This window comes from Petaurus breviceps, unplaced genomic scaffold, assembly GCF_028583685.1.
Source record: "Petaurus breviceps papuanus isolate PSGF00001 unplaced genomic scaffold, PetGlider_PUasm1.0 38, whole genome shotgun sequence".
In the NCBI taxonomy this organism is placed as follows: Eukaryota; Metazoa; Chordata; class Mammalia; order Diprotodontia; family Petauridae; genus Petaurus; species Petaurus breviceps.
In genome coordinates, this window is record NW_027186304.1 from 29,583,024 (window position 1) to 29,597,897 (window position 14,874).

The window sequence follows — 14,874 nt, forward strand, 5'->3', positions numbered from 1 at the left end:
TCTATCTCTATCTCTGTCTCTCTGTCTCTGAATGCCCTCCTTCCCTTTCTTCCTTCCCAGAATTCTTAGAAACCCATAAGCACCTGCCTTGCTACCTTGAAGAAGGACCCCAGCCTTCATATCATCATAAAAAGCCTAAAAATGTTTTCTATTCTTCAACAATTGAAATTTGCTCGTCCTTACTTCTTGCATCTAGGAGAATTGTAGCAACATGAATAGACTGACAAGATTATTTCCATTTCTTAATGAAGTCTTTCATTTTGCTTTTTTCATGCAAACAGAAGTCTATTTAGTTTCTCAAAAGTCACTGATTTTATTTGGACCATTTGGTAAGAAATATCTGAGAAAATTGCAGTGTCTGATTCATGTTCATTAAGAGACTGGAACAGAAATTGTCACAACCAGAAATCATAGGTTCTTTCTAAAAATGAAATTATTGCAATAATACAGTTTTTAATACTCATCTGGGGGGAATAAAGACCAGGTGGCAGTGCAAAAAACACCTTGTTTCGAGCATCTCTCGTGTTTTTTTCAAATGAACATTTTATATTTTTCCTTCATTTTTTTCTAAACTGGGTTTCAGAAATGTTTTCAGTTTCTGCCCAAATCCTTTAGTTGTTGTAAATGTTTATATTTCAGTTTTTTTTCCAGTTTTGTACAACTCTGCAGGACCTAATTTGTGTTTTTCTTGACAAAGATAAGAGTAGTTTGCCATTTCCTTCATCAGCTCATTTTACAGATGATGAAACTGAGGCAAAGAGGGCTAAGTGAGTTGCCCAGAGTTACACAACTTAGTAAGTGTCTGAGTCTGCATTTGAACTCAGGTTTACCTGACTCTAGGGCCAGCACTCTTTCTATTACAACAGGTATGGCACATGTAGTATGTGTGTGTGCATGTTTGTGCGTGTGCGTGTGCGTGTGTGTGTGTGTGTGTAAAACAGTTAGTTTACAAAATAGCAAAAGTTAAAGTCAATCTGAAATTTAGTTCAATATCATGGCTTCATAGGGACAGTGTATTTGTTTACACCTCCAAAACTGACTTGTTGACCAGAAGAGCTCTTTTGCCTTTTCCTTATTTTGTCTTTTGCTTCATTGATATATTTTGTTTGAACACAATGGAGACTGAAACATAGCCCTTTCAAAGTATATACCCCGAAAACAGTTTCAACTAGCTGCCTGAGAGACTTTTTGTGACTGATAGTGACTGTCACTTTTTATTTTGTTATTGTTGTTTACTAAAATATAGGAAGAATTGCACGTTAACTTGAGTCATTTGACACCAATATTGCTGTTATTTGTGATTTGCGTGGTGCTGTCTTTTAGAATTATCTTTATTTACGTGGATGTAGTCATTCTATATACTGTTGTTTGGGCAACCTTTTCATTCACTCTATATCACTTCATAGATAATCGTTCCTTAGGGCAATACTATTTAACACTCATATACCACAATTTGATTGGCTATTTCATAATCGATGGGCACCCATTTAGTGTCTAGTTTCCTGATAATACAAATAATGCTGCGAACATCTTTTTTGTACATGGATCTTTTGTTGATATGATTAACTTCCTTGGGGCATAACTATCCTCCCTACACCCCCTTCCCCACCTCCTACAGGAGATCTCTGGATCTTATATCAGCTGAAGTAGTATCGTGAAATATTGAGGATGGAGACTGGCTTATTAAACCAAGCATGTTCTTATTCCTAAAACTTACAGTGTTCCTGGAATTAAAAATAATACTAGATCTTATTTTTTTTTTAAATAAAAGCTTCTTTTCAAATTAAAGAAAACCCTTTTCATTCATATGCTTTGGGTAGGGAAGAGGATATAACAGTGTTATTGCACCTTATGTTTCTCTGGCATTTTATATATATATATATGTATATATGTGTGTATGTACATATATGGATGCATATTTACGTTTATATATAAAAGTGTGTATATATGTACATATATCCCAAATCACTTTCACATGTTACTAGTTGCTTCTTAGAAAAATCTAAGAAAGACATCATTAGAAATAGAGCTGGAATGGATCTTAGGAATGATGTTGCAGGTGAGGAAACTGAGGCCCAGGGAGGTTAAATTATTTATATAAGGTGGTACAGATAGCAAGTAGGAAAGCTGGGATCTGAGCCTAGGCCAGATGACTTCAAAATCAGTGCTCAACAGGAATAGTCATATAAGGAAATGGGAAGAGGCTGAAAGGAGAGGTACAGATACCTTTAAGAATCAACAACCACACAGTAATGTCTAATTCAGAGATCTGTAGACAGTAGATTTCAAACGACTAGTAGATTCAAAGAATTCTCTAGGTGATTTATTAGCCACTACTAACTTCCTTCCCCATCCTCTGCAGCTTAAAAAAAACCAATCTTAGTCATTCTCTGTTCTCAGAACCCATCATTCTTTTAATCTTTTTTCAACATTCCTTTTTATAAGATTTTGAATTCCAAAATTTTTTTCTCCCTCCCCCCCAGATGGCAAGCAACATCATATAGGTTATACAAGTATAATCATATTAAACATTTTTCCACATTAGTCATGTTGTGAAATAAGAATCAGAACAAAAGGGATAAGCCACAAGAAAGGAAAAAAAAAGAGAAAATAGTATGCTTTGATCTGCATTCAGACTCCATAGTTCTTTCTCTGGATGTGTATAGTATTTTCTATCATGAGCCTTTTGGATTTGTCTTAGATCATTGTATTGCTGAAAAGAGATAAGTATCAAAGTTGGTCATCACACAATGTTGCTGTTACTGTGTACAGTGTTTTCTTGATTCTGCTCACTTCACTTAGCATCAGTTCATGTAATTCCAGGTGTTTTTTTCCAGGTGAAACCCACCTGCCCATCATTTCTTACAGCATGATAGTATTCCATTGCATTCATATAGCACAATCTGTTCAACTAGTCCCCAATTGCTGGACATCCCCTCAATGTCCAATTCTTTGCTACTGCAAAAAGAACTGCTATTAATATTTTTGTACATGTGGGTCCTTTTGCTTTTTTAATAACCACTTTGGGGTACAGACCTAGTAGTGGCATTGCTGAATCAAAGGGTATACACAAAGAGCCTATAATTCTTGTCGATATGGTGCTGATCGTAGAAAATTTTGGAAAAATCAAAATAAGCTACTTTTAAGGAAAAGTTTGTCAGGTTGATGCAGAGTGTATTCTGAGCAATGGAGTAAAAGGCACTGATATTGAGGAAATAATGTCATAAGTCTATTTAGATGGAATGGGAATTTCTGGACATACAGAGAGGATCATTTAATGACTTATCAGGCTCTAGTTTCTATTTCAACTCTTCCTTCTTCTTAAATCTTCAATTTCTACGTGTTCTATTTTCCAAAGTACTTTTTATCTCTTCCAAGTCATGCCAAAATAAGCCCAAAACATTCATGAATGGTTAAAATGTTAAATTTTAATAAAGAGAAATTACCTTCAGAGTGAGGTCACATTAATTAGTAAATCTGTCATTACTAAGTAATCTCTAAAATATTATTTAGTCATAGATTCTCTTTTGCTTGCCTAAGTTATTTAGACAAACACATAAATAAAAAATTCCTTGGTTCGTAAGATAAAGTAAATGAGCAAGAATAGAAATTTTAAATATATATATATATATATATATATATAATTCATTTTCTGTGAAAACAAAGGGTAGCTGGTTCACAACTTTTACACTTGCCTGGATGTTTGCATTCCCAATAGACTAATCTTCTAAAACTTGATGATCAGAAAATAGTTTTCTATCAGGAAAAAAATGATAGCCTGACATAAGCTAATAGTGATAATAAAAATATCTGTACCTTCAATTTTAAAGAATATCTCATAAGTATGAAAAATTGTTCTTTATGAGTTGCATGTATATTCATATATAATCTAAGGTAATATATGAGAATAAGCTTTGACTCATATCGAATTTGTTTATTTATAAATATTATAAAACATCTAACAATACCGAGAACATTGTACTAATTGTAGTATTATTTTTGTTTTTGCTGTTTCTGTTTTCCAGTGATTGATTCACTAGAGGGTGAATGGTACTTTTGGGCTTCTATGGCATCTACTTTTTCTGGAATACTTTATAAGAAGAGCACAGTATAGTGGAGACTTCTTTTCCAGTTCAAGATTAATGGAGCTGTTACGGATCAAATTACTCAAGTCTCACTAAAACTGGTAAGAGTTTAGAAACACTTTTTCTAATTTGATGTGATTTTTGATTTTTTTTCTTTTTAAATATTTCTTCTCTACTATAAATTAGGAAATTTCAAAGCTAAATATTCTACTTTTTATGCAATGAAAAAGAAAGAATTCTCTTTATTCAAAGAAATAAACAGAATTCAAAGAAAATAATCTAACATTTCAAAAGCCATGCCATCAAATGAGTGCATGTATTTAGAAATTATTGATGTACTTGTTAAATTTTTTTTTTGCCTTTTGGAAGGCAATTGGGGTTAAGTAACTTGCCCAAGGTTACACGGCTAGTTTTTTGTGTGGATGTTAAGTGTCTGAGGCCAGAACCAAACTCGGGTCCTCCTGACTCCGGGGCTGGCGCTTTACTCACTGTGCCATCTAGCCACACCCGAAATATTTTTTGACACATTATCTGTTTCAGCTCCATATGAGCTAGAATTGTTATTTATTGCATACATGTGCAAGAAATTAACATTCCTTACAACTAGAAAGATGTGATAATGATTATTTCAACCAAAATACAGCAAATAGCACTATAATATTAATGGCCCCTAATCTTATTTTGTGGTTGAGTCTGCTTTTCAAAATTCTGTACTAGTAAAATGAATGGACAATGCCCTTGATATTTTTAATGGAATTTTACCTATGGTATTTCAATAGACTTCTTTTAAAATAGAAATCTTGTTTATTTAACAAAGGTTATTCATAAAATCAGAGCACCTGCTGTTTTTCTCCCATTGAATTGCAGAAATATCATTTCTATTTTAAATGCTATTATCCTTTAGTTATTTTTTCATAAATATAACCTTTTTTACTTTTGGTTCTTGTGTCTTACCTTTAAATGAAGTCAGTCATGCAACCCTAGCATATATAATATACTCTGGTTTTAAATTCTTTGACTATATAATTTGTTGGACATGAAAAATATACTTCTAAAGTATATTTAAATTTTAATGGATTCAAATATTTCTGCCTATAGAAGAAAATATTTATTAAATGCTTACTGTCTGTAGAACATTGAGTTGGTGCTGGAGAGAATTAAGGATTAAATATGAGACATTTCGTTTGCTGCTGATATTTACAGGTTATTATGTTGTTGTTCAATTGATTATGTCACTTTTGACTCTTCACGATCCCATTTGTGGGGTTTTTTTTTGCTTCCTTCAAATTTACAATAAATGGAGAAAGGCCTGGTCCATTGGAGGAAGGGCTGAGGAGCTGAAAACTGGGACACAGGGTCTACAAGGTGGAGGAAGGTGTAGCTTGAATTGGACCGTGGGGGGAGGGGAATCAGCTTCACAATTGCATGGGAGGAGGAGGTGTAAACCAGACTTGTGTGGCCTTGTCCCAGCTCAGCATGTAAGGGAGTCAGAGGACCACATGAAGGGCTCAGTTTTTAGCTTGGATGATGTCCAGGAATTCAGGCTTAAGGGAAGCTTCACCCACTAGGAAGCCATCCACATCAGGCTGGCAGGCCAGATCCTTACAGTTGGCCCCAGTCACAGAGCCTCCATAAATGATCCTGGTAGATTGTGATACAGGTTCTGAGATGTGGGTCTTAAGCCAGCACTAAAGTTTATCATATACCTCCTGGGCCTGCTGGGGCCTAGATGTCTTGCCAGTACCAATAGCCCAGACTGGTTCATAGGCTAGGATGACTTTGCACCAGTCCTTCATGTTATCTGCAGTGGCCTTGGTCTGGTCAAAAATAACCTTCTCAGTGATTCCAGCTTCCTTTTCATCCAACTTCTCACCTGTATAGGCAATCACTCCTAGGTCTTCTGACAAAGCATGAGCTACCTTATGCCGAATGAGCTCATCTGACTCATCTGACTTGGCCACTTTGTAGCAGTTCTGAGCAGCTACACCAATTTTTGCATCCAATTTCTGACGAACAAATTCAAGGTAGATAGCAGGGGCTCCACATACCACTTGGGTGTTGGTGGGTACCTTGGCCCCATTGATCATAGTGATGAGCTCCCCTAGACACTTCTTGTCCCCATTTATCTTCCAATTGCCCCTGACAAAGAACTTCTGCGATGCCCTGGCTCATTGGTAATAGGCAGTGATTCCGGAGGAGATTGAAGGTCAGCAGTAGAGCACCCATTTGTGGTTTTCTTGGCAAAGATACTAGAGTGGTCTTCCATTTCCTTCTCCAGATCATTTTACAGATGAGGAAACTGAGGCAAACAGGGTTAAGTGACTTGGCCCAGAGTCACATAACTGGTGTCAGGGGCAAGATTTGAGCTCATGAAGATAAGTCTTCCTGACTCCAGGACTGGCACACTATCCATTGCTCTACCTAACTGACCCTGCCATATCACTAAAATAAAGTGTGTCATTGACTGCATATTTCCAGATGTCATATGTCATCCAGACAATCAACAGTCATTGTGCAAGGCACTATGCTAAGTGTTGGGGGTACAGAGAAAGAGAGAAACAAAAAAGTCCCTGTTCCTTTGTCATCACTTTCATCATCTCTAAGCATTGCTGCACATCTAAAGCATTCTGATTGAGTATCTCTATACCTTTTCACATTAATTCTTTGAGTATTTGATGTTTAAAGTCATAAAGGTCTCTTTTTATCTAACATATTTTATTCCACTACAAACCTAATTTTTTTTACAGGAAAAGGTTCAAAGATTTATAATTGGAAGATACCTTAGAGGTCATCTTATGAAAAAAAAATGAGGCCCAAGGCTGTTAGTTTGATCAATTCTTATAATTAACAAATAGCAGAACCAAAATTTGAACCTGGATACTTTTATATCCAAAGCATTTTTTATTACAGCAATATTCATCCTGACCACTTTTCATGGGCTTTTAGGTACAAGTAGAGAGAGTACTAGATTTAAAGCAGAGTATCTGGCCTCAAGTCTGCTTCTATCAAGTACCAACTGTTTTACCTTGGGCAAAGTACAGAACTTCCTTGGCCCTTAGTTCCTTAACCTGAAAAATGAGAGGAATGCACTAGATGACTTCTAATGTCTTCCAATTCTAAATCTATGATCTTTTATCCAGATATATAAAGTCAATTTAGAGATCCTTCTTTCCATTAGGAATTTCATGTGCACCACTGAATTTCTAGATCAGTCCTTATTGCTCTAGTCTACCTTTCTAACTGACAACAATTTTATACCTTCTTATTTTTTTTTTACTTTAATTCATGAACTACACTTACCATGCAGTTAACTGTTGCCATCTTTTCTTTATTGCCATAATTAAGTGGATCTATGGTCTTACCAATGTGGCTGCACTTTCTACTGATTCAGGTGGCAACTCAACCACACATTCTTATTCTTTGCAAGTTTTGTCTATATCTACCCAAAATACCTCCATAAATGATCTACTCAATCCACTTGTGCTAGTCTTATGGTCCATTTAATAGTTTATGAGTATAATAATTTATTAAACTGTATGTAGTTCAATAGTTTGTGATATAGTAATTGAACTACGGATCTGTTTTTCAATGCTCTTTTTTTAAAGCAATTGGGGTTAAGTAACTTCCTCAAGGTTACACTGCCAGTTATTTTGTGTGGGTGCCAAGTATCTCAGGCCAGAACCGATCCTGGTCTCCCAACGCCAGGGCCAGCGCTCCTACTCACTGTGCCACCTGGCCGCCCCTTTTCAATGCTCTTAATACAAGATTGTCCTACCTCCCTTTTCAAGTTACTCTTGTCAATGATTCTTACACTACTTCTCCCACGCGACTCACATATACTATAATATATTACAGCACTTTAGAGACACCATTCATGTTGCTGTCAGGCCACCCACAATTTGTTTCACATATGGTATTCCATGACTCACAGCCATATGACTTTCCTGGAACTGGTATTTTAAAGGATGGGGTTTTGTGACAACAATCTTGAGGTTCTCTTGTAAAGTATCCATATAACGAATATTTATAGAAAATTAAAAATTTAAACATTGTCATTTTTCTCTTAGAGGACCTCTGTAAAATTTCTGTGATTTAAGTAGGAATTTTATCTTGACAGTGGTCTAAGAGTTCTGAATAAATTTTATGAGGCCAAAAAACACCAGGATTAATGTCTGAAATACATTTGAATCTGACATTGACCAGAGAACATGATATGTGGGTGATAAGAACAATGTCTCTGTGAATTATCATGAGATATGAGCATAAAATTTGTGGTAGTTATTGGGTTTCCTTTTCTATCTACCACAATATCAAAATTATTAATCACAATTTGTATAGAGGACATTATGCTGGCAACATGATACAAGGATAAAAAGTAATATATTCTCTTTCTTCAATGGAGCTTGCAGTCCAGTAGAGGGAAAGACTTATATTAGAATAATTGTTATAAAAATTAGAGGGTGATAAGTGTATAAGAGAAGTTCTGTTAAGGATTAGAGCTTTGATGAGATAAACAGAACTTGTAGATAGGGCAATCAGTGGAAGCTTTACGGGAAAAGAAATGGTGTCAGTTAGAAGTTCCACTGAGAGATATAGAATGTCTATTCCAGGCATGGGGGAAAAGTATATACAAATGTAAATGTAGAAGAGCTTTGGAAGTAGAGTTGAAATTGATTGATAAATCAGCAAGCATTTATTGAACTTTTACACAAATGTGTGTGTGTGTACACTGTGCTAGACACTGAGGATTCAATATAAAGTTTAAAACAATCCATACTCCCAATTAGTTTACATTCTAAGGGAAAAGTCAAGTAGTATGTATATAAGTATTTGTTGTTTACTTAATTAGTAGCGTCTGACTCTTTATCACCCCATTTAGGGTTTTCTTGACAAAGATGATGGAGTGATTTGCCATTTTCTTCCCAAGTTCATTTTACAGGTGAGGAAACCAAAGCAAACAGTGTAAAGTGACTTGTCCAGGGTCACACAGCTAGTGCTTGAGGTTGGTCATCCTGATTCAAGGGCTTGCACACTATCCACTGTGCCACATAGTTGCTCGGATATAAGTGTATATATAACATAAATCTAGGTTAAACTAATATATAGTGAAGGATTTCATTGTGCAACTTGACTCTGTGCTATGCACATTAATATATCTTCCCTGGGGAAAAAAACCCTTTATTTTAATAATCTGATTGTTTTTGTTTATAAATAAACAACAAATAAATATAATACAAAGTAAACAAAATCAAGTTACTTTGAAAGGAAGGAAACTAGCAATTGGGTGGAATCATATACACGCCTTCATCCAGAGGATGGTATTCGAATTTGCAGAGAGAGAAAGGAATTCTATGGCTCAGCAGTAAATGTAAAGCGTATTCTAGGCTGAACCAGTGCAATGGTACAGAGATTGGAAATGGAAGGCCATGTGTGAAGAACAGAGAAAATAAAGACCATTTTAGCTGGATCGAACAGTGCAGGAAGGGGGTGTGTTGTCTGATTAGGAGTTAGGACCATATTGTGAAGGGCTTTAAAAGTCTAACAGAGTCGTTTATATTTTTTCCTAGAGGCAATAGTAAGCCACAAGAAAGCCTGTCATGTGGAAGCAGGATTAGAGTTGTTCTGCTCAACTACAAAAGAAAGAAGAAATAAGTTAGGAGAGTTGCAGATTCATATTCAGGTTTGAATTTGAGGGAGAAACTGCCTATAGATCAGAATTATGTAAAAGTGGTATGAGCTGCCTCAGGAGCTAGTGGGTACCACTCATTGGGACTTTTCAAGCAAAACTGGAGGAACCACTTTTAAGACACAATATAGAAGGATGAAGAAAGATGAGATGACCTATGCAATCCTTTCCCATTATGGTGTGCTATACTTCTGTGCATGGAGATGGCAGGAGAAAAGAAGAGATTGGGGATATGCTCAGTGATAGATTATATGAAGGGAAGTAATATTAAATAAGTCTAGAAAGGTAGATTGGATCAGAAAAGTAGAGGGCCTTGAATGTCAGGTTGAGGAGTTTGAAGTTTATCCACTCAGCAATGGGGAGCCATAGGAGCATTCTGAGTTGGAGTATGAGGTTGTCAGACCTGTACATTTATGAGGATTACTTTTGACAGTAATGCAGACAGCATATTGGCAAAAGAAAAGACTGGAGGCCTAGGAATGAGTTAGAATAATATTACAATATTCTAGGCAAGTCAGTTTCTGTTACAGTCTAGGTTTTTTTAAAAACTGGCTCAGTTATATGGGCAAATATTGATATTGATTCTGTTAAGTCCAAAATTCATGTTATATTACTATTTTACTTTTTCTCCTATAAAATAAAGTGGTTTAATAAGAAAGGAAAAACAGTAATTGCAAGAGATGATGAAGGTCTGAACTACCTTGTTCATCAAATCTATCGACAAGTCTTTTAGATTCTGCCTTCACTACAATTTTTCTTGCTGTTCTTTTTCTCCCTTCCATTTACACCAAAGAGGTATTATGGAGAATTGATCAGACATGCCAATTAATTTTATTTGTGGGGGTTAAGAGAGATGACTTTTTAAGTTTTCAAGTCCAAGTAACTGAAAGAAGGATGCTACTATCAAACAAATAAGAATGTTAAGAGGAGATTTAAGGGGAAGATTGAGTTTAGCTTTGGAAATGTTGACTGAGGTGCCACTTCTTATAACAGCATGACAATTTGGGGTTAAAGTGCTTTTGATTTAGTTAATTTTATGAATAAGCAAGTAAGATAATATTATGTTAAAGAGTTTTTTAACACACTTTGAGTGACTCATTTATGGGACATTTGAATGGTTAATTTATGGTATATCCAGAATTAATGCAAATAAGATTTTCACAGGGCTAAGGCATCTTCTGTAATTCTGGGCACTGAGCCAGACATATGACAGAATATGAACAATGTGGTGAAACCATTTCAGTGAAACATTTGAGGAGTAAAGACACCTCAGAGAGCTTTCATTGTGGTCATTGAATAGTATTAGAATTCCAGAACAAATTTAGCAACATCTTTTTAGTCATTTTCAACTACTTATTAAGTTTAGGTCAATAAAATTAAAGGAGGATTGCCATGACCAATCTTGCATTTAAAAATTGAGTCTTTCCTTATGTTAACAGTAAAATTAAATGCTGATGATTTGATCTTGACACTATGAAATTTTCTTTCTTCTTTTTCCCTCTCTCAACATTTCCAATTCTCCATCACCTTTCCTTTTTATCTTTCCTCTTCCCTTTTCCACTTTTTTTTGTTTTCTAATTTTTTCCTTCTCTTCTTCTCTTCCTCTCATTCTCTTTCCTATCCTTTACTCTCTCTTCTTCTCCCTCATTCTTTACTTTTCAAAAAGAAGCTGTCTGGGTATATCACTTGACTAAACCAATTCACTTTTTCATTCTCATCCTTAAATGTATGACACTTGTATCTCAGACTCCTTGATGGAACACACTACATGCAGAGAGGTTTCCTCTTCTGATAACGCCACATCTGTAGAATCATGATCTATTCAACAAATCCCTAGAGGAGCACAGCCAAAGTGTGGAGGGCTTAAGGAACCATGTCAAATGAAAGTTGGTTGAAGGAAGGCAAATTTTAAGCCTAGATGAAGAAAAAAAACTTGAAGGGAAGAGACTCAAAATTTTTGTTTTGAAGTTTTTTCAAAGTTTTTTTTTTATATAGAAGAGATTTCAGATGTATTATGCTTGACCCCAAAGGACAGAAGTAATATTATTTTTGTCCCTGAGTATTTCCTAAGTAAATAATGAATACTATTTCTTACATGTTTAAAATTGTGTCACAAGATATATATTATGTAAATGAAAGGCAATCTCAAAAGAAGGAGCTGGGGGAGGAGGAGGAGAAAGGCTTCCTATAGAAGGTGAAGTGGAGCTAAGTATTGAAGGAAGCCAGGAAAATCAGGAGGCAGAATTGATATCAGAGAGCATTCTAGGCATGGCGACATGGGGCAGAACCAGGGAAAGGGAAATGTAGTGTTGTGTTCAGGGGCAATGAGAAGGTCAATGTAAGTGGATTATAGACTTCATGGAGGGGAATAAAAATTAAAAAAAAAAAGGAAAGTTCAAAAGGAGCCATGTTGTATAGGACCTTAAATGCCAAAAAAATTCATATTTTCTCCTGGAGGTAATAGGGAGCCAGTGGAATTTTTTGAGTAAGCAGTTAACTTAGATCTATTCTTTGGTAAAAATTATTTTGGCAACTGAATAGAGTAGGGAAAACTTGATGTGGGTAAAGTGACTAGAATTCTTTTGCAATAGGCCAGACATGGAGTGATGAAGGCCAGTCCTAGGATGGCACCTGTGTGAGTAGAAAGAAGAAGGTATATTAAAGGTATTGTAAATGTAGAAGGACAAGATTTGACAACAAAATGTATATGTGAAGTGATAGGGAATTCAAAGTCAGGGATTATACCAAGGTTAGAAGCTACAGGGAAACAGATTTTCTTGGAACATAAGGAAATAATTTAACAATTAGGACTATCCAAAAATATATTTAAGAAATGTAAATGATCTGCTTCCATTGGTAGTAAGTTCTCTAGCACTAGCAGGGTATCAACTGAGTTTGAATGGTCACTTTTCATGATGCTATAGAAGAATGATAATTGAAGTAATGGATTGAATTAGTGGTCCATTGAAAAGATTGAATTCTATGATTCTTTGAAATAACACTATAAACACTAAAAGCTTAATATGCAGAACCAATAAAGCCTATATTATTCTTTTTGTTCCTCTTTCCCCTGCCCTTCAACATCACAATAGGGTTTCAATATAATGTCTTTTCTAACAATTTAAATTGTATAAAGAAACATTCATACAATTGCCTGCTGATTTTCTACTTTGAACAGTCTGATGGTTACTTTGAATTTAAATTGCTTCATAATAATTGTTATACTTTCCTGGAAGGTGACCATCAACCCTCACTGTATATTACTCCCCAATCCAATGTAAAAGCATATCTTTTCCCCTATTCATTCCTTCACTGCTGGATCCCAAGACTATTTTTATGACTGTGTTAGAAACTATTCACAGCAAGGCACTTATAGTTTGAGATCACAGGAAGAATCCTTAAATTCCACAAGTGCCTGAAAATAGCTACACCTTTCTTTTGAGAAGTGTTTAAAAGAAAAAAAATTAATCTCTAAATAATCTAAGATTCTCTGAGTCTATAAACTTTCTATATGCAATTTGCTATGAAGGTCAAGCAAATGCCTACCACAGAAAGTCCAGAACTCCAAGAAATGTGAATTTATGAAGGGTAGAAGTTGGCTATTTTTTTCCTGTTACAATCTTTTTGATGAAGTTAAATATATCCAGTGGTTATAAACTATGTAGGGTATAATTTAGCATATTTATTTATTTTTACAAAAATATAAACTTAACCTTAAAATAACTTATAGTTTAATTTGTCATACTAAGGAATTGACACTATCAATTGGGAGGACAATATATCTATATATAAATCTCTTCCAAGTTCTTATATTCCATTTTAAAATTTAAATCATAAATATAATAGAAATTAGAAAGATGAAGTTATTATAGCTTATTTTTATTAGAGTCCATCAAAGTCCATACATTTTCCTGTCACTGAAATTGGCCTTGTTATAAATGAAAATTTAGATAGCTAGATAGCTCAATGGATAGAACACTAAAATCTGGAGTCAGGAAGACCTGAGTTCAAGTCCAGCCTCAAGTATTTACTAGCTTAGAGACTCTGGGCAAATCACTTAGCTTCTATCTACCTCAGTTTCCTCAACTATAAAAATGAGGATAATTATATCATCTACTTCCCACCATTGTGAGAACCCAAAGAAATTATATTTGTAAAGTGGGAGATTATATTTGTGAGTGTCTGGCATATAGCAGATGTTTAATAAATATTTGCTTGGGGGGGGGCAGCTAGGTGGCCCAGTGAGTAGAGCACCAGTCCTGGAGTCAGGAGGACCTGAGTTCAAATCCAGCTTCAGACACTTAACACAAAAACTAGCCATGTGACCTTGGGCAAGTCACTTAACCCCAATTGCCCTCCAAAAAGCAAAAAAAAAACCAAAACATTTGCTTGTTTCCTTCTTTCTTTCCTTTCTTTCTTCTTTCATCTCTTCCTTAATCTGAGAACCTTTCTTACATTAGTGCTAGGGGTTTAAGGATAAAAAGCATTTTTTTCCTTTAAAATTAAATAAAAATTCTCTTTTGATTAAATTACAATTAAACACTTGAGTCATACATATACTTATATAACATTTTGGATTGATGCTTACCATGTCATAGAATGCCACTTTATATTTAGTCTGTACTCTATTAATGATTTGTTTTTATATCATCTGCAAAAGTTCAACTTCATGATTTCATGGTAAATTTCAATCCACTGCATTCGATTTTTCTTTTAAATGTTTGAACCATTTTAAAGAGCAAGAGTATTTTTGTCAAAAAGAACCAGATATGTTGAGTCGCCTGCAACAAATGAGAGAGGAATTTTAGCTAAGGGATTTTCAAGATTTCTTACTTTTAGTGGCTTGATAAAGTCAACTAAAATTAAATGTCTGGAAGATCTGGAACATAGTTATGAGGAATTGCTTATTAAATGCTATTAAAAAACTGAAGTAGGAATTTAAACAACATCCAGTGAAGTTACGGACTCTTCCTCAATAGCAATAGAAAGGTTTAGTGGGTATACCTTTAGATTATGTAGGCATTTCTTTAGATGTCAAAGCACACTGATGATAATCTTAGATCAACCAAATGTGAGTTAACAAGTATTTTGTCCTTCAGCCTA

At 35.0% G+C, this 14,874-nt stretch overlaps 1 protein-coding gene and 1 pseudogene across 2 annotated transcripts in view; one reads left to right on the forward strand and one right to left on the reverse strand.

Annotated features, from left to right (window-relative positions):
* Positions 1-14,874, forward strand: part of DLGAP1 (DLG associated protein 1) — a 1,177,715-nt gene that overhangs the window by 177,554 nt on the left and 985,287 nt on the right. For both annotated transcript variants that reach the window (XM_069099693.1, XM_069099694.1), the window contains exon 2: positions 4,026-4,186. The gene's annotated coding sequence lies outside the window, so the exon portion shown is untranslated. The remainder of the gene's footprint in view (positions 1-4,025; positions 4,187-14,874) is intronic.
* Positions 5,520-6,280, reverse strand: LOC138169942 (triosephosphate isomerase pseudogene; annotated as a pseudogene).